Source organism: Bos indicus, chromosome 24, assembly GCF_029378745.1.
Source record: "Bos indicus isolate NIAB-ARS_2022 breed Sahiwal x Tharparkar chromosome 24, NIAB-ARS_B.indTharparkar_mat_pri_1.0, whole genome shotgun sequence".
In the NCBI taxonomy this organism is placed as follows: Eukaryota; Metazoa; Chordata; class Mammalia; order Artiodactyla; family Bovidae; genus Bos; species Bos indicus.
In genome coordinates, this window is record NC_091783.1 from 14,529,765 (window position 1) to 14,548,330 (window position 18,566).

The following is an 18,566-nucleotide window of genomic DNA, read 5'->3' on the forward strand; positions in this document are numbered from 1 at the left end:
GTCTGATATTCACAAATACATTGCCCTATATACCATTCTATGACTTTATCTGTTACCTAAACACCTCTGTGAGAACCAAAATCTCCACTAAATATATTTTCTTTTCTATTTTAAATGTATTTTTCATGTTTCATTCTGAATATAATTGTTCTTGAGTTATAAAAGATCAGCACTTCACTGCTGGAAAATAACATTTTGATGGCAGCCAAGAGTTAGGGAAGAAACTATGCAATGGATCCTGTCAATATTCAGCTGACAGAGGCTACTCCTGCTTGTTTCAGGGGAAGATTTTCAATCTGTTTGCAAGTAGCTGCCAAAATGTTTGACTGAATAGGGATGAATGCAGTCAATCACCCAGATGTTCCACCTGTAGGAAGCCATGCACCCAGCTATTTAGGAACAAGCAGGTGCCCAGAATATGGAGACAACACACCTGGAAGATATGTGGGTTGTGTGTGTGTGTGTGTGTGTGTGTGTGTGTGTGTGTGTGTATGTGTTTGTGTGAACTTTTTTAGGACACATATTGATGTCATGTTGAAACAATAATTAACGCCTCTCATATGCAACTCTGAGATAAAGTGTATATAATATAGTTTAGAAGAATGTTTATGTATCAGTTCAGTTCAGTCGCTCAGTCATGTCCAACTCTTTGCGACCCCATGAATCACAGCACACCGGGCCTCCCTGTCCATCACCAACTCCCGGAGTTCACTCAGACTCACATCCATTGAGTCAGTGACGCCATCCAGCCATCTCATCCTCACATCCATCGAGTCAGTGATGCCATCCAGCCATCTCATCCTCTGTCGTCCCCTTCTCCTCCTGCCCCCAATCCCTCCCAGCATCAGAGTCTTTTCCAATGAGTCAACTCTTCACATGAGGTGGCCAAAGTACTGGAGTTTCAGCTTCAGCATCATTCCCTCCAAAGAAATCCCAGGGCTAATCTCCTTCAGAATGGACTGGTTGGATCTCCTTGCAGTCCAAGGGACTCTCAAGAGTCTTCTCCAACACCACAGTTCAAAAGCATCAATTCTTCAGCACTCAGCTCTCTTTCTGGTCCAACTCTCACATCCATACACAACTACTGGAAAAACCATAGCTTTGATTAGATGGACCTTTGTCAGCAGAGTAATGTCTCTGCTTTTTAATATATTGTCTAACTGATGCTTTTGAATTGTGGTGTTGGAGAAGACTCTTGAGAGTCCCTTGGACTGCAAGGAGATCCAACCAGTCCATTCTAGAGGAGAGCAATCCTGGGTGTTCTTTGGAAGGAATGATGCTAAAGCTGAAACTCCAATACTTTGGCCACCTCATGTGAAGAGTTGACTCATTGGAAAAGACTCTGACGGTGGGAGGGATTGGGGGCAGGAGGAGAAGGGGACGACAGAAGATGAGATGGCTGTATGGCATCACCGACTCGATGGACATGAGTTTGAGTTAACTCCAGGAGTTGGTGATGGACCCGGAGGCCTGGCGTGCTGCAGTTCATGGGGTTGCAAGAAGTCGGGCATGACTGAGTGACTGAACTGAACTGAGATTGATCATAGCTTTCAGAACCAAGGAGCAAGGTTCTTTTAATTTCATGGCTTCAGTCACCATCTGCAGTGATTTTGAAGCCCAAGAAAATAAAGTCTGTCACTGTTTCCATTGTTTCCCCATATATTTGCAATGAAGTGATTGGACTAGATGCCATGATCTTTGTTTTTTGAATGTTGAGTTTGAAGCTAGCTTTTTCACTCTTCTCTTTCACTTTAGTCAAGAGGCTCCTCAGTTCCTCTTTGCTTTATGCCAAAAAGATGGTGTCATCTGCATATCAGGTTATGGATATTTTTCTGGAAGTCTTGATTCCAGTTTGTGCTTCATCTAGTCTGGCATTTTGCATGATGTACTCTGTATATAAGTTAAATAAGCAGGGTGATATACAGCCTTGACATACCCATTTCCCAATTTGGAACCAGTACATTGTTCCATGTCCAGTTTTAACTGTTGCTTCTTGACTTGCATACAGATTCCTCAGGAGACAGGTAAGGTGGTCTGGTATTCCCATCCCTTGAAGAATATTTCACAGTTTGTTGTGATCCACACATTCAAAGGCTTTGGAGTAGTCAGTAAAGCAGAAGTAGATGTTTTTCTGGAACTCTCTTGCTTTTTCTATGATCCAACAGGTATTGGCATATGATCTCTATGCCTTTTCTAAATCCAGCTTGAACATCTGGAAGTTCTCAGTTCATGTACTGTTGAAGCCTTACTTGGAGAATTTTGAGCATTATTTGTAGGGCCAGCCAAGATGGACGGGTCATGGTGGAGAGTTCTGACAAAGTGTGGTCCACTGGAGAAGGGAATGGCAAAAAACTTCAGTATTCTTGCCTTGAGAACCCCATGAACAGTATGAAAAGGCAAAGATATGACAATGAAAGATGAACTCCCCAGGTCAGTAGATGCCCAAAATGCTATTGGAAAAAAGTGGAGAATAACTTCAGAAAGAATGAAGAGATGGAGCCAAAATAAAAACAACACCCAGGTGTAGCTGTGACTGGTGATGGAAGTAAAGTCTGATGCTGTAAAGAACAGTCTTGCCTAGGAACCTGGAATGTTATGTCCATGAATCAAGGTCAATTGGAAGTGGTCAAACAGGAGATGGCTAGAGTGAACATCAACATTTTAGGAATCAGTGAACTAAAATGGACTGGAATGGGTGAATTTAATTCAGATGACCATTGTATCTACTACTGTGGGCAAGAATCCCTTAGATGAAATGCAGTAGTCCTCATAGTCAACAAAAGAGTCTGAAATGCAGCACTTGGGCACAATTTTAAAAATGACAAAATGATCTTTGTTCATTTCCAAGGCAAACCATTCCATAGCACAGTAATCCAAGTCTATGCCTCAACCACTAATGCCAAAGAAGCTGAAGTTGAATGGTTCTGTGATGATCTACAAGACATTCTAGAACTAACATACATACACACACAAAAAGATAACCTTTTCATCATAGGGGGCTGGAATGTGAAAGTGGGAAGTCAAGAGATACCTGGAGTAACAGGCAAATTTGGGCTTGGAGTACAAAATGAAGGAGGGCAAAGGCTAACAGAGTTTTGTCAAGAGAACGCACTCATCATAGCAAATACCCTCTTCCAATAACACTCTACACGTGGAAATCACCAGATGTCAATACTGAAATCAGATTGATTATATTCTTTGCAGCCAAAGATGGAGAAGCTCTATACAGTCAGCAAAAACAAGACTGGGAGCTGACTGTGGCTCAGATCATGAACTGCTTATTGCCAAATTCAGACTTAAATTGAAGAAAGTAGGGAAAACCATTAAATCATTGAGGTATGACCTAAATCAAATCCCTTATGATTATATAGTGGAAGTGACAAATAGATTCAAGGGATTAGATCTGATAGACAGAGTATCTGAAGAACTATGGATGGAAGTTCATGACATTGTATAGGAGGCACGGATCAAGACCACCCCCAAGAAAAAGAAAGGCAAAAAGGCAAAATGGTTGTCTCAAGAAGCCTTACAAATAGCTGAGTAAAGAAGAGAAGCTGAAGGCAAAGGAGTAAAGGAAAGCAATACCCATTTGAATGCAGAGTTTCAAAGAATAGCAAGGAGAGAAAAGAAAGACTTCCTCAGGAATCAATGCAAAGAAACAGAGGAAAACAGTAGAATGGGAAAGACTAAAGATCTCTGCAAGAAACTTAGAGATACCAAGGGAACATTTCATGCAAATATGGGCACAATAAAGGACAGAAATGGTATGAACCCAACAGAAGCAGAAGATATTAAGAAAAGGTGGCAAGAATACACAGAAGAACCACACAAAAAAGATCTTCATGACCCAGATAACCACAATGATGTGAACACTTACCTAGAGCCAGACATCTTGGAATGAGAAGTCAAGTGGGCCTTAGGAAGCATCACTATGAACAAAGCAAGTAGAGGTGATGCAGTTCCAGGTGAGCTATTTCAAGTCCTTAAAGATGATGCTGTTAAAATGCTGCACTCAATATGCCAGCAAATTTGGAAAACTCAGCAGTGGCCACAGGACTGGAAAAAATCAGTTTTCATTCCAATCCCAAAGAAAGGAAGTGTCAAAGAATGTTCAAAGTACTGCACAATTTATCTAGTATCTAGTAGAGAATATTTCATCATGGTAATGGTTAAGTAAACAATATATCCACCTGTAGTTTTTCTTGGCTTCCCCCATTAACTTCTATAATTTTATTATCTAGTCATCAATGAATTAGCCCTAAATGAATTCAAATGACCAATAAGCAGGGGTTTCCCTGGTGGCTCAGTGGTAAAGAACCTGTCTGCCAATGCAGGAGACATGGGTTCAATCCCTGATGTGGGAAGATTCCCCATCCTGCAGAACAATTAAGCCTGTGTGCCACAACTGTTGAGGCTGTGCTCTATAGTCCAGGAGCCACAGCTACTGAACCCACGTGCCACAGCTACTGAAGCCTGCATGCCCTAGAGCCTGTGCTTCAAAACAAGAAAAGCCATCAGAATGAGTAGCCCACGCACTGCAACTAGAGTAGCCCCTTCTCTCTGCAACTAGAGTAAAGCCAACACAGCAATGAAGACTCAGCAGAGCCAATAAATAAATAAAATTATGTTTTTAAATGACCAATAAATAAAGATAAGAAAACATGTCTGACCTGCTTAGTTTTTCAGTATATGTGATAAAATATAAAATAAAGAAAACAAGATAAAATAACAAGATACAGTGTAGGAACTTTAAAGAGGGGGACTATTTGGTCAGGATGCTTTTTAAGTTTATCTCATGATATAAATCATACAGATATGACTTTGAAAACATGTACAAATTGTAGTAATTTAGTACATGGAAATATCAATTCTGGAAATGGTGAAACACTGAAAGCTGGTATTGTGGTTCTAATCTTGGACAGAGGTGGTGAGCAAGTTGTGAAGACAGGAACATGGGGTCAGAGCACGAGAAAGGTGTATTGCTACTGAACTTGGGCCATAAAGGGAGGAGGATAGAGGCATGGTGATTGGATTAGGGTGTTGGCCACTCACTCCACACTGCAGAGGCTAGATATATAATCTATAGTGTGAAACCAGTTGGGAATCAGGGGGCCCCAGTTGGGACTCAGGGAGCCCAGAGGCAGGGCTGTGTTAGGCATCTGCTATACTGTTGGCTATTGGACAAGTCTCTGTACAAAATGACTGAGGCCCAGATATCAATAATCTTTCTGCACCAGCCAGAGTATGTTTGTAATAGGCTTTAAGTTTTATCATCTGGAATTCACTTAGAAAAATAATACTGTTATCTGAGAAATTACCTTGGTAAGACTAAGAGAAAGGTGAGATCCTAACTGAATTTGCAGTAACCAAAACAAAAAATGAAACAACTACATTTCTCTGAGTTAGGAGGAAACAAATATTGAGATAGGAGAGAGAAGAGGTATAAGAAGTTGGAAGGAGTGAGGAGACAGTGAGAACCAGTGAGGAGACACAGGGCTAAGGCACTGGAGGTGAAGTGGTCATCTGCAAGAAGATCCCTGGGATGGGTTAAAAACATGGAGAGAGCAAGTCTACTTGAAAGGCTAGCATTCATTTTGAAGTTGTCTGCAATCCTGTTAGAGTGGCCAAAAAGTTTGTTTGGGGTTTTCACTATTTCAGTATTTCACTATTTCCAGATATTAAGATATTTCCATGTACTAAATTACTATGACTTGTTCATGTTCTCAAAATCAGATCTGTATGATTTATATCTTGCGCTAAACTTAAAAACCCCCAATAAGCCTTTGATCAACTCAATATATTGTTGGCTTTCCTTTCCCTTCCTCCAAACCGTCTATACCACTAGGGTTTTAGTGGGAACTGAGAAAGGAGCTTAATTACATTCATGGGTTAATGTGGTATAGAAGGCAGAGTGTACCTGAGATGCTGAGAATTAAAACCTCCAAGCAAGAAATCACCATTAGGACATATTTGGCACCCTTGCCTACCCTCTGCCTCTCCCCCAACTCTGCTCATATTTCCAAGAATTTGGAGAAAAAAATCAGGTAAAGGCTTTGGATTTCTGCAAGAAGTTGAATGGAGCTTGTGCCAATCACATAATAGGGAGCCACGAACTGACATCTAGGCGACTTTGTAGGTCTGATGCCCTATTCAATTCTTGTTAAAATAATAAATGATTTTTTCCTTTAAGAAATAGATTTAATGCAGTAGAGGAGCACTGTGATAAATCGTCTGAAACTAGTGTGAAGTATCAGGCTGTCAGGGATAGTCTTAAATAAATCAAACCAAAAGTTAAAAAAAAATCTAAGGAGACAGTAGTTTCCATCTTAAGAAAATGTACAAAGTTTGAAAAACAAAAACATGCTGTGGTTTTCAGAGGCTTATTTACTGCAACATGGAACTTTAACTACTCTTAGGTGGTTATGACACCATGACTAGCTCTAGGGTCCAAGCAAAAGTAGGACTAGAGAAGAATTCATGGAACCCAGGATACCAGAGAGACTCCCCAGAGAACTAAATGTTCTGTTCCTGTCCATTTGTACTCAAGGATTCAGTTTTTTTTTGTTTGTTTGTTTTTTTTGACATTAATGGAAACATATTGATGTTAGAACGAATAGCTCCTGTTTGGTTTCTTCTTATAGGTCCAAATGTAAAATTATCCGGTTGTTTACTTATTCATTCTCAAGCATTTATTGAGTTTTTGTTGTATGTCAGACATTGTGACACAGCACTGAAAATGCACAGATAAATAAAATGTGGTCCCATCCTTGGGAGCACAAAGCCTAATGAAAAGAGAGCAGGCAAACAATTTTAATGGAATTGCAAATGGTGAAGCTTGGGCAAGGTTTCAGCAGGAGCACTGGTAGAGACAGGTGCTGGCTCTGTCTAGAGAAGATGGAAAAGACTTCAAAGAGGAGGTTATTCATAATAAAAGCACTAAGACCAGAGTCAGGGCCTTAGGGTACCTTCTAGGAAATAAAACAGGTTTCTTGAGCTGAAATGAAGCATAGACATATAGAAGGCCTAATTATTAGGCCTATTTATTAGTAAGCATTATATTTCTCCCCATCATTCCTACCACAGAAAAACATAATCAATTTAGATGAAGACAAATATCCTGTTAATCGTAACTACTACTAATAAACTACATGTTATTAATGTAGCTTATTAGTGATAGTTATGATGTAAGTTAAGCTGTTATAATAAACAGAGCCCAGATGTAGTGACTTAAGGAATAGTTTATTTCTCACCTTTAATTCCAGGGCAGGCATCCCAGGTCAGAAGGCAGCTCTTCTCTGCACAGAGTTTGAGGGAATCAGGCTGCTTCTGCCTGTGACTCGGTCATACCCACCCCCAACTTTTTGTCAGAAGTATAGTTAGGGTCTGGGTTCAAGAGTAGAAGGAGGGAGAGAGGATGAAGTAGGCGCACTGCCATCCCCAACACCACCCCCACCCCAAAGTACAGTCTTTTATTCACATAAAAACAGTCTAGAAAATAGTCTCAGCATAGCATCTGATTACAAAGAATGCTGAGAAATGTAACCCAATCATGTGCGCAGGAAGGCGAGACTAGATTTTGGTGGCCAGCAAGTATTCTCTGCCATAGATATAAAATTAAAAATGAGAAAATTTTAGACAGTCTAAATTGTTCTAAATGGGTCTAAACCTATAATATAAAAAAATTATAATACTATATAAATATCTTCACTTAGACTAAAAACAATGAATTGTACAAGTGCAGAATAGGACAGCCAAATTAGCAATGTTCATGCAAGAAAAAGTTGGGGATTTTGCTTGAAGACTAATTCAGTATAAGCCCACGGTTTGATGTGGTTCCTAAAAAGCAAACAAATACAAAATCAAACAACAACAACAAAAACAAATACAGTTGTAGACGGCTCCAGTACAAGTGTAAAAGAAGGAAAGGAATTGATCCAGAAATACTTAAGTCAGAATCTTTTAATAGTGTTCTCGCATTATTTTGAAGCGGCTCATGAGCAAACAGAAAGAGTCTAGGATGATAAAGTGGCAGGGATCTAGAAACTGTTGTTTGAGGATGAGTAGTAAAGAAATCAGGTTCTATCCTAGAGAAGAAATGCCATGATGAGGGAAGGTTTTGTGTGTGTATGTGTGTGGAGGGGGTGGGGGGTGGGGGGATATGAAGTGGGGAAGGGTATGCATTAAAGTTGTCTTTAAAATTCAAAGAAATTTAGTTTAAGTTCTTGAAATTCAGCCATATGGAAGGAAAAAGTACATTCATTCTCTTCTGCATCATGAAACAACAACAACAACAAAAAGAATGTTCTACTTTGCTGTGACAAAGATCTGAATAAGAATTAAAGCTATCCAAGAATTCTGAAATAGGCTGCTTAGAAAACCATTGAGATTCACATCACTGGAAGTGCTTGATCAGAAGCTGAATGAACTTCAAACCTGCTGAAGAGAATATTTTCTTTCAGAAAGGACTAGATGATGTTTAAAATATTTTCTAATTCTATGATTCACTAAATTTGGTATTAATACTATGGCTGTTCTAGATGATTCAAGCCAAAATAAAATTTCTGTTGAAATATATGTCTTGGCCAAGAGGCACAGCAGTGTGGCCAACTCCATTTTGCACTGGAAAAGCACTTCTAAAATCATCTAACTAGTAGCACTTTTTATGAGATACCATTCTGCTTAAAATTGAACATGACAGACAAATTATGGTTATTTAGACTAGAGAATTTGGCAGACATTTTCTGAAAATTAAAAATGTGAATTTGTCACTTCAAGAAAATATGAATAATATTTATTGCCAATGAAAACATTTGAGCTTTTAAATAAAGATTGGCAGTGTGGACCCTTTATATCTGCCACTTGACCATGATAGTTTCCTAATATTTGAAGATTTTTCTGATGAGGTCAGTGGTGATATTATTAGCAAATGTGATTTAAAAAGCATTGTATAATGAAATGTGTCAACTTTTGGATGATCTGTATAACTCAGTGAGCCACTATTTTCCAAATGACCAATATATTATGTTATAAAATCCTCATGGATTAAAAAAATTTGCTCAAAGTACACAATAAACCAGTGAATTTTTACTTAAAGTAAAAAAAATATCTTTGATAGGGTTTGGATTCCATATTGTAATTAACTTTCCAGAAATAATCACATCACTTGAGTTTTGGTGTAGTATCAAAGAATATTTAGAATTATCTGAAGTTGCTATTAATATACTGTTCTCTCTTTCACCTACCTGTTTGAGGTCAAAGTTTTTCATGTACTATAACTAAAATCATGTTTTGCTGTGTTGAATGCAGAAGCAAATTTAAGAAGCTAGCTGTCTCCTATTAAGGCATATATTAAAAAGATTTGTAAAAATGAAAACAATGTCACTCATTTCCCTAAATTATTTTGCTTTGGAAAATATAGTTACTTTCTTACTTTTCTCATATATTTTTGAATAAATATATTACTTATACTGTATAAATATGTAATGGGTTTATTCTAGTCTTGAAAATAAAGCAATATTTGAGCCTCTTGATGAAGGTGAAAGGGAGAGTGAAAAAGCTGACTTAAAATTCAACTTTCAAAAAGCTAAGATCATAGCATCCTGTCCCATCACTTCATGGTAAATAGATGGGGAAACAATGGAAACAGGGAAAGACTTTATTTTCTTGGGCTCCAGAGTCACTGCAGATGGTGACTGCAGCCATGAAATTAAAAGACACTTTCTCCTTGGAAGAAAAGCTATGATAAACCTAGAAGTCAAGTGAAGTGAAGTGAAAGTCATTCAGTTGTATCCAACTCTTTGTGACCCCCGTGGAGTATACAGTCCATGGAATTCTCCAGGCCAGTATACTGGAGTGGGTAGCCTTTCCCTTCTCCAGGGGATCTTCCCAACCTAGAGACCAAATCCAGTTCTCTTGTATTGGAGGTGAATTCTTTACCAGCTGAGCCACAAGGGAAGCCCAAGGATACTGGATTGGGTAGCCTATCCCTTCTCCAGCGGATCTTCCCAACCCAGGAATCAAACCGGGCTGTCCTGCGTTGTAGGTGGATTCTTCACCAACTGAGCTGTCAGCAAAGTCCCATATAGAGAGCATATTAAAAAGCAGAGATGCTGACAAAGGTCCTTCTAGTCAAAGTTATGGTTTTTCCAATAGTGATGTATGGATGTGAGAGTTGGACCATAAAGAAAGCTGAGCGCTGAAGAATTGATGCTTTTGAACTGTGGTGTTGGAGAAGACTCTTGAGAATCCCTTGGCCTACAAGGATATCCAACCAGTCCATCCTAAAGGAAATCAGTCCTGAATATTCATTGAAATGACTGATGTTGAAGCTGAAGCTCCAATACTTTGGCCACCTGATGTGAAGAACTGACTAATTGGAAAAGACCCTGATGCTGGGAAAGATTGAAGGCAGGAGGAGAAGTGGACAACAGAGGATGAGATGGTTGGATGGCAATCACTGACTCATTGGACATGAGTTTGAGCAAGCTCCAGGAGTGGGTGATGGACAGGGAAGCCTGGCGTGCTGCAGTCCATGGGGTCACAAAGAGTCTATTACAACTGAGTGACTGAACTGAACTGCAACACTCAAGAGGTGTAATTAGAAAATAATTTGATTTATTCCTCCAGTGACCATTCAAACACATACTGCAGGACTAATATTTTCCTTTACCTTTAAGTGGAAACTATGGCATGGTCCATGACTCTGAAGCTATAAAAGTGATTCTAGCTCAGTAATAGTATGTCTAGTACAGTAATGAAAAAGTAAAATTTCTCTTCAAATTACAGCTTCTTTGTCTCCCTGCCTCAAGACTAGGTGTTGCAAAGAGTGAAGTTGCTGTTGTTCTTCACTTGATGCTATTCCTCTGTTTATCTTCCTTAATATGAGTTATAATGCTGGGTTGGGAGTTAGGGAGGAAAAGGAGAGTCAGTGGCAGAGGAAAGTTCTAACTTGACTGGAAGTATCACTGATCTTAGTTTTCTTTACCAAAGGCTGACTCTTTCCCTAGTGGGAATGCCTCTGTGGTTCTTGAGACCCTCACCTTTTGCTCCCCTTCTCCTGAGCATCTTCTCCTCCTTCCAATCTGAGCATCTCTGATCATCAGGTCCACCAAAATGGGTAACTGCATTTTGTTTTATTTTTTCCCCGAGCTGGTCAACTTAACTTCAGGCATCCCATGGTACGCATTCTGCTTTCTTTTGCTTCAATCCTTGACAGAACTTAGGTTTTCATGGCCCTCCAGATGGGGACCAAGACAGTGTCATATCATCTCTCTAAAAAATCTCTTGCTTCACGTCTTTTCTACAGGAAGACTTCCATGTGTGACCCCTCATTCGTGGGAATGCAGTAAATCCACAAGCCACAGTGCTTTATCTAACTGCCCTAATCTTATGCTTTACCATGTTGAGGCAGATGCCAGTTCTCGGCCCCCTCCAGATTTTAGGAGACACATTTCAAGGTCTTCAAAAGGTGGTCTTTTGAAGACTTAAAAGGTAGGACTTCCCTGGTAGTCCAGTGGTAGAGAATCCTCCTACCAGTGCAGGGGATGCAGGTTCCATCCCTGGTCTGGGAAGATGCCACATGCCGCAAGCCATGTAAACCTGTGTGCTGCAGCTATGGAGTGCACACTGTGACTACTAGAGTCCGCAGGCCCCAGAGCCTGTGCTCCACAAGAGACGCCACCTCAACGAGAAGCCTGCACCCTGCAACTAGAGAGCAGGCCCCGCTCTTAGCAACTAGAGACAGCCCATGTGCAGCAATGAAGACCCAGTGCGGCTAACAATAAATAGATAAATAAACAACACTAAAAATAAGCAAAATATGGAAAAACTTTAAAAAAGAATTATTTTAGTATGATACTGAAAAAAAAAAAAAGATACCACTGAATTATCTATTTTGTAGACCTCAGTTTAAGGGCAGGTGCTTCTCTCCCTTAACCTTGCTGTGTGTGTTGGAGGAAGTGTTAGCTATACTCAAAGCACAACACCTCATTTGAGCTCTAATTCTTGATGAGAGTGAGCATTAAGAAGTACAAGCTCAGGAATTTCCTGGCTGTCCAGTGGTTAGGACTCCATGCTTTCATTGCTGAGGGCCTGGGTTCAATCCCTGGTTGGGAAACCTAAGTCCCACAAGCTGCATGAAATGTAGCATCTACAGGTGCCTTGAAGTAGATTGCTAAAACAGACATTTTTCTTCACTTTCCCTTGTATCCACACCCTGTGTGAAGTGACTTTGTAGTTCATACTTTCAGAAGGTGGACTCTATTTCTTTGTATCTGAACTGATCTTGTCATTTGCTTTGGCCAGTTGATTGCAGAGGAAACGGCAGGGTGCTGGTTCCAAGCCTGCGATCCAAGTTTTGAGTGGTTCTGTTCTCTAGTTGTCTTATTCCACCAAGTGAGCAAAAACCAGGCTAGCCCACTGGTGGGAGAGCACAGGAAGAACTCAGCTGTCCCAGCCATGTCCATCGTAGATCAATCTACAGTCAGCTAGTTAATTAAATGTGTGTGTGTGCGTGTGCGCACATGTGCACACACGCTCAGCCATACCCAACTCTTTGCGACCCCATGGACTGTAGCCCACCAGGCTCCTCTGTCCATGGAATATTCCAGGCAAGAATACTGGAGTGGGTTGCATTTCTGTAGGGGATCCTTTCGACCCAGGGATCGAACCTGCCTCTCTTGCACCTCCTGTATGGGCAGGAGGATTCTTTACCACTGAGCCACCTAATAAGCCCAATTAATTAAATAGGAAACTTTTTCTATACTATACTCACAACACCTCTGACACCAAATGTGTGAGTTTTTTTCTTGACAACAATTATTAATAATTTTCCAACTTTCTGGATATCAACTAGGTGTCCTACAATTCAATTATGACATTAAATATCTAAAGTTAGTGCAGGTCCCACAGGTTAAGAACTCAGTCCCTCAAGGTGCCCCCCACTTCAGACCATTTACAAGTCCAAGGTTATCACCTGTACTTCTGACCAACTGGCTATAGAATGGCAGTTTCCACAACCCTCTCCCCAGATTTGAGAATTTGCTTTAAGGGCCTAAAGAATGCAAGGAAATACTAACTTACACTTACTGATTTATTTTAAGGGATACAAATAGACAGCTGAAGAGTTACAAAAGGCAAGGTCTGGAAGGTCCTGAGTACCTTGTCCTCAGGCACCTCTTGTCCCTGGGAGTTGGGTGTTGCCACCCTCCCAGCACATGGATATGATCATCAACCTGGGAGCTCTGTAAACCTCATAGTTCAGGGATTTTTATAGAGGCTTCATCATGTAGGCATGCTAGATTATTAATTAAATCTCCAATATCTCTCCCATCCCTGGGGGTTGGGGGTGGGGCTGAAAGTTCCAAGCTTCTATTCATGGCTTCCCAGTTCAGTCGCTCAGTCATGTCCAACTCTTTGATCCCATGGGCTGCAACATGCCAGGCCTCCCTGTCTATCACCAACTCCTGGAGTTTATTCAGACTCATGTCCATTGAGTTGGTGATGCCATCCAACCATCTCATCCTCTGTTGTCCCCTTCTCCTCCTGCTTTCAATCTTTCCAAGCATCAGGGTCTTTTCAAATGACTCAGTTCTTTGCATCAGGTGGCCGAAGTATTGGAGTTTCAGCTTCAGCATCCGTGCTTCCAATGAATATTTAGGACTGATTTCCTTTAGGATTGACTTGTTTGATCTCCTTGCAGTCCAAGGGACTCTCAAGAGTCTTCTCCGACACCACAGTTCAAAAGCATCAATTTGAATTATGCTTTGGTCTTTCTGATAACCAGCTTCCACCCTGAAGCTATGCAGGAGCCCACCAAAATTTGTCTTCTTAGAACAAAAGACTCTTCTATCACCCAGGATATCCCAAGGGTTTTAGGAGCCCTGTGTCAGGAACCAGGAACAGAAATAAAATATGTAGTTCTTAGTTTGTCATACCAAGGTATGTGATGGACAGAGGAGCCTGGTGGGTTACCATCCATAGGGTCGCAAAAGAGTCGGAAGATGACTTAGTGGCTACACAACAACAACAATGTAGGAGAGCTTGACAAAGAAGAGCAGAGCTGCCCTCATGATCCACCACTGACCACAGAAACATGAGTAAGCTTAGCTGAGACGGGCACTGCCTACTTAAACCTTGTAGTTTAGATCCACTAAGTTTTGGGCTGATGCATTATGTTGTTGTTCAGTCAGCAAGTCATGTCGTGTCCGACTCTCTGCCACCCCATAGACTGCAGCATGCCAGGCCTCCCTGTCCCTCATCATCTCCTGGAGTTTGCCCAAGTTCATGTCCATTGAATTGGTGATGCCATCCGCCATCTCATTCTCTGTCACTGTCTTCTCCTCCTGCCTTCAGTCTTTCCCAGCATCAGGGTCTTTTCCAATGAGTCAGCAATAACTAATTGATACAGGTTTTAGTGAGAACCAGAGCTTCCCTGCTAGCTCAGTTGGTAAAGAATCCGCCTGCAATGCATGACACCCCAGTTTGATTCCTAGGTAAGGAAGATCTGCTGGAGAAGGGATAGGCTACTGACTCCAGTATTCTTGGGCATCCCTTGTGGCTCAGCTGGTAAAGAATCCGCCTGCAATGCGGGAGACCTGGGTTCGATCCCTGGGATGGGAAAATCCCCTAGAGAAGGGATAGGCTACCCACTCCAGTGTTCTGGCCTGGTGAATTCCATGGGCTGTACACTCCATGGGGTTGCAAAGAGTCAGACATGACTGAGCAACTTTCACTTTCACTTAGTGAGAACCAAGACTAAAATGGGCTTTCCTTGTATAGTAAAGAATCTGCCTGCAATGCAGGAGACCCAGGTTCGATTCCTGAGTTGGGAAGATCCCCTGGAGGAGGAAATGACTACCCACTCCAGTTTTCTTGCCTGGGGAATTCCATGCACAGAGGAACATGGCAGGCTACAGTCCTTGGGATGCAAAGAATTGGACATGACTGAATGACTAAGCACGCACACAAAGACGAAAATAATTTTGTTTTGATATCCTATTACAGTAATGTATATCCTGAAGGAAAGGAGAAGAAGAGTATCATAGACTGGGGAGAAGGGACAATAGTAAGAAAATAAGCAGTTAAAATATATACAATTGAGTATTGAATAATATGGTTTTGAACTGCGCAGGCCCACTTACACATGCTGCTGCTGCTGCTGCTGCTAAGTCGCTTCAGTCGTGTCCGACTCTGTGCGACCCCAGAGATGGCAGCCCACCAGGCTCCCCTGTCCCTGGGATTTTCCAGGCAAGAGCACTGGAGTGGGTTGCCATTTCCTTCTCCAATGCAGGAAAGTGAAAAGTGAAAGTGAAGTCACTTAGTCGTGTCCGACTCTTAGGGACCCCATGTACTGCAGCCTACCAGGCTCCTCCGTCCATGGGATTTTCCAGGCAAGAGTACTGGAGTGGGGTGGCATTGCCTTCTCCTTACACACATGCTATTTTTTTCCAAACGTACATACAATATAACCATGCAGTCAGCGGCTGGTTGAATTCCCTGGTGGAGAACCATAAATGCAGAGAAACCGCATATACAGAGGATCAACCATAAGTTATATGAAAATTTTCCACTGCTAGGAGGGTTGTTCAAGGGTCAATTGTATTTATTCAGGAGTCAGTCGATAGGCTAATGTGAAGATAAAACTTTACATTAGGGGGCAGGAGGATAAAGAAGCCAGAAAAGTGAATTCGAGTTAGACTGCAGAGACTTTGGTGTAGGAGCTTCTGTCGTCTGTCATTTGATGTTCAATGGAGAACCCCTGAAAGTGACGACTATGGTTTCCATCCCCATTTCTTATACTTCTCTCTCATTCTGGCCACTCATTCCTATAGTGCCTGCTAAAGTAAAATTCAGAGTCAACGGAAGCACCTCTGTTTTAACCCACAGGGTACTGACTGGCAATGAAGAAAACATTCTCAATGTGTTTCCTTGTGAATAACTCCCAGCTTACATTTTATGGCTTGAAGCACAATTTGACAGAAGATGAGCCAAGATACTTCTATTCTGACCAAAGAGAAACAGATGGAAGAAATGATTTCCTCCACAAGAGAAGACAAGTAAAAAAGAAGTTATCCTATTTAAGTGAAAAAGAAAAACACGTTTGGTTATTCATGAGAGCCGTTAAATCTTTCCTTCTTTCTTGAAGAGGCATGTGAATTTATTGACCACTAGATGGCACTTGTATACAGCATTTGAAACATATCTGTGAAACCAAGGGTACCTGTGGTGTGGTCAGAGAAGAATCGGAGGTTTTGCTCTGATGCAGCCTACTTCCTCCCCCACCCAGAGTCAGGAGGGACGCAGAAGAGAGGGCCTAAATCTCTTCTGTGCTTTCTTGACTTGTAAAGAAAAATGAACATGGCAGAAGTGTACCTGATTAGATCGGGAGAAAAAGAATGATACATTCTTGCCTGGTGAATCAGGAGAGATGATATTCTATCATTCTTTAGATATAGACTTGAAATACTAACTTTAAATTTATGGTTGTGGTGTGAGCCATGGTTCTCTGTTCACCTAGTCAGTGGATTTGGGTGAAGTATGAATAGTGGTTAATTGGTTAATTTAACACTGATACTTTCAGAAGATATAATAACTCTTTTCCTTTTGGGTGAAAAACATGGATCTCAGAAGTCTTCTTATCAGTTCACCATAGTTTGATTCATCTTTATGAGAGTTGGTTGCCCGGTTGTCCATTGCTCTCTCCAACTCATCTGGACATTCTCAGATGATGCAAAGGGTAATAGCATCTGTGAACATCATCAACAACTATACCTGAACCAGTATAGACACATCTTCAAAAAAAAAGAAAGAGAGAGAGAAATACCAAACAAAAAAAACAAACAAACCAGAAAATTTAATAGTGCAAGACAGCCTAATCAGGGGCAACAAAACTGATAATCTTGTCTGACCTGCGCCCCTTATTGCTCTGGCCCTGGACCTATTACCAACATTTAGAACCACCAGCAGTACACAACCCCCTTTCTGGAAGGGAAGATGCTGGCAATCTTCCAGTTACAGCTCTGCCAACCCATTAGCTTGTCGCCACTGTGCTGATGCTGATCTCGTTTGGGTCTCATCTAATCTGTCCTTTCAGTAGCCTCAGCTTTCTCCTGTTTAGCCTAAGCTGCTGTAAGCACATGTTTTGAAGTATCGCCAGATCTGATATAAAAGGGACATCTGTCCTAAAGAAGATTAGGGTAGGGTCAGAGAGCTCCAGTAGGGCAAAAAGAAAATAGCAGATTGGGTCATAGGAGTGAAGGGAAACCAGAAAGAGAACTGTATGTGCTGGGGCAGTGCAATGCCAGAGAGGGAGCTCTCTTCAGTACCTGTGGTCCTACGCCTTTGACCGCCAGAATGGCCCCTCTTGGTCCTCTTTTTGGTTACTTAGAGCTTTTATGCTTTTTCCAAGTGCTCTTATCAACTCATACCTTGGGAAGAGGATTGATAAACTAATTCCAACTGAATATTTCTATGTTAACAGGAAACAAAGCAAGAATTTCATAAAGCAGTGTAATAAAATTCTGATGGTAGGAATGCAAGTTTTTGCAAACATTGTCAGTGGTATTTTCCTCTTATTTGTGAAGTCATCACTTAGGCTACCTAGTTTTGCGTTTTTTCGCAAAACCATCCCTATAAATTAATGTACCGCCAAGAGCCTAGTTGGTTTCCATAGCACCGAATATGCTCAATTTGATTAGGAAATTGTTGTTGTTCAGTCACTCAGTTGTATCTGACTCTTTGCAACCCTATGGACTGCAGCACTCCAGGCTTCTCTGTCCTTCACTCTCTCCTGGAGCTTGCTCAGACTCATGGTCCATTGAATCCGTGATGCCATCCAACCATCTCAACTTCTGTCACCCTCTTTTCCTCCTGCCCTCAATCTTTCCAGCATCAGGGTCTTTCCCAGTGAGTCAGCTTTTTGCATCAGGTGGCCAATGTTTTGGGATTAGGAAATAGAGGGGCTGAATTATTGGTAAACTGCCAGAATTTGAGTTTAGGGAGGAACACATATAAAAATGTAAAAAAAACAAATACATTGAAAATTATGCATGAGAAGCTTGAAAACCATGTGTATCATAGTCTTTCAAACTTCTGGTTATATATGAACTTCTGATTAGTTATGTTATTAGGCCTCATCAGTTATAGAGTTTGGCACACAACTGGCTTACAATCCAGACCAGCTAATTAGAATTCTATTTTTATATGGAAAAATGCTATTTCATTCTCTGGAATAGCAAAGCTGGGATGATACAAACCTGGAGTTTTTGGTGGCATTGCTACTTCCTGTCCTCAATTAATACATGGAACAAAATTGTCTGAAGTTATAATGAATGAAGCCGATGTGCAGAGAAGCAGGGATGTTAGTTGAGCAAAGGCAGAGATGAAGTACATCTCTCATCTTCCAGTTACATGATCCAGTGCAATCTCTTTTTAACTTAAACTATTTGAGTTGGGTTTCTGCCACTGGAAACCCTGAGAATCGACTAACATATTCCCAACCAGTCCAACTGGGTCTTCTAATATGGCACATGTGTTGCTACTAAGAATTTCATTAAGTAAATTATTTT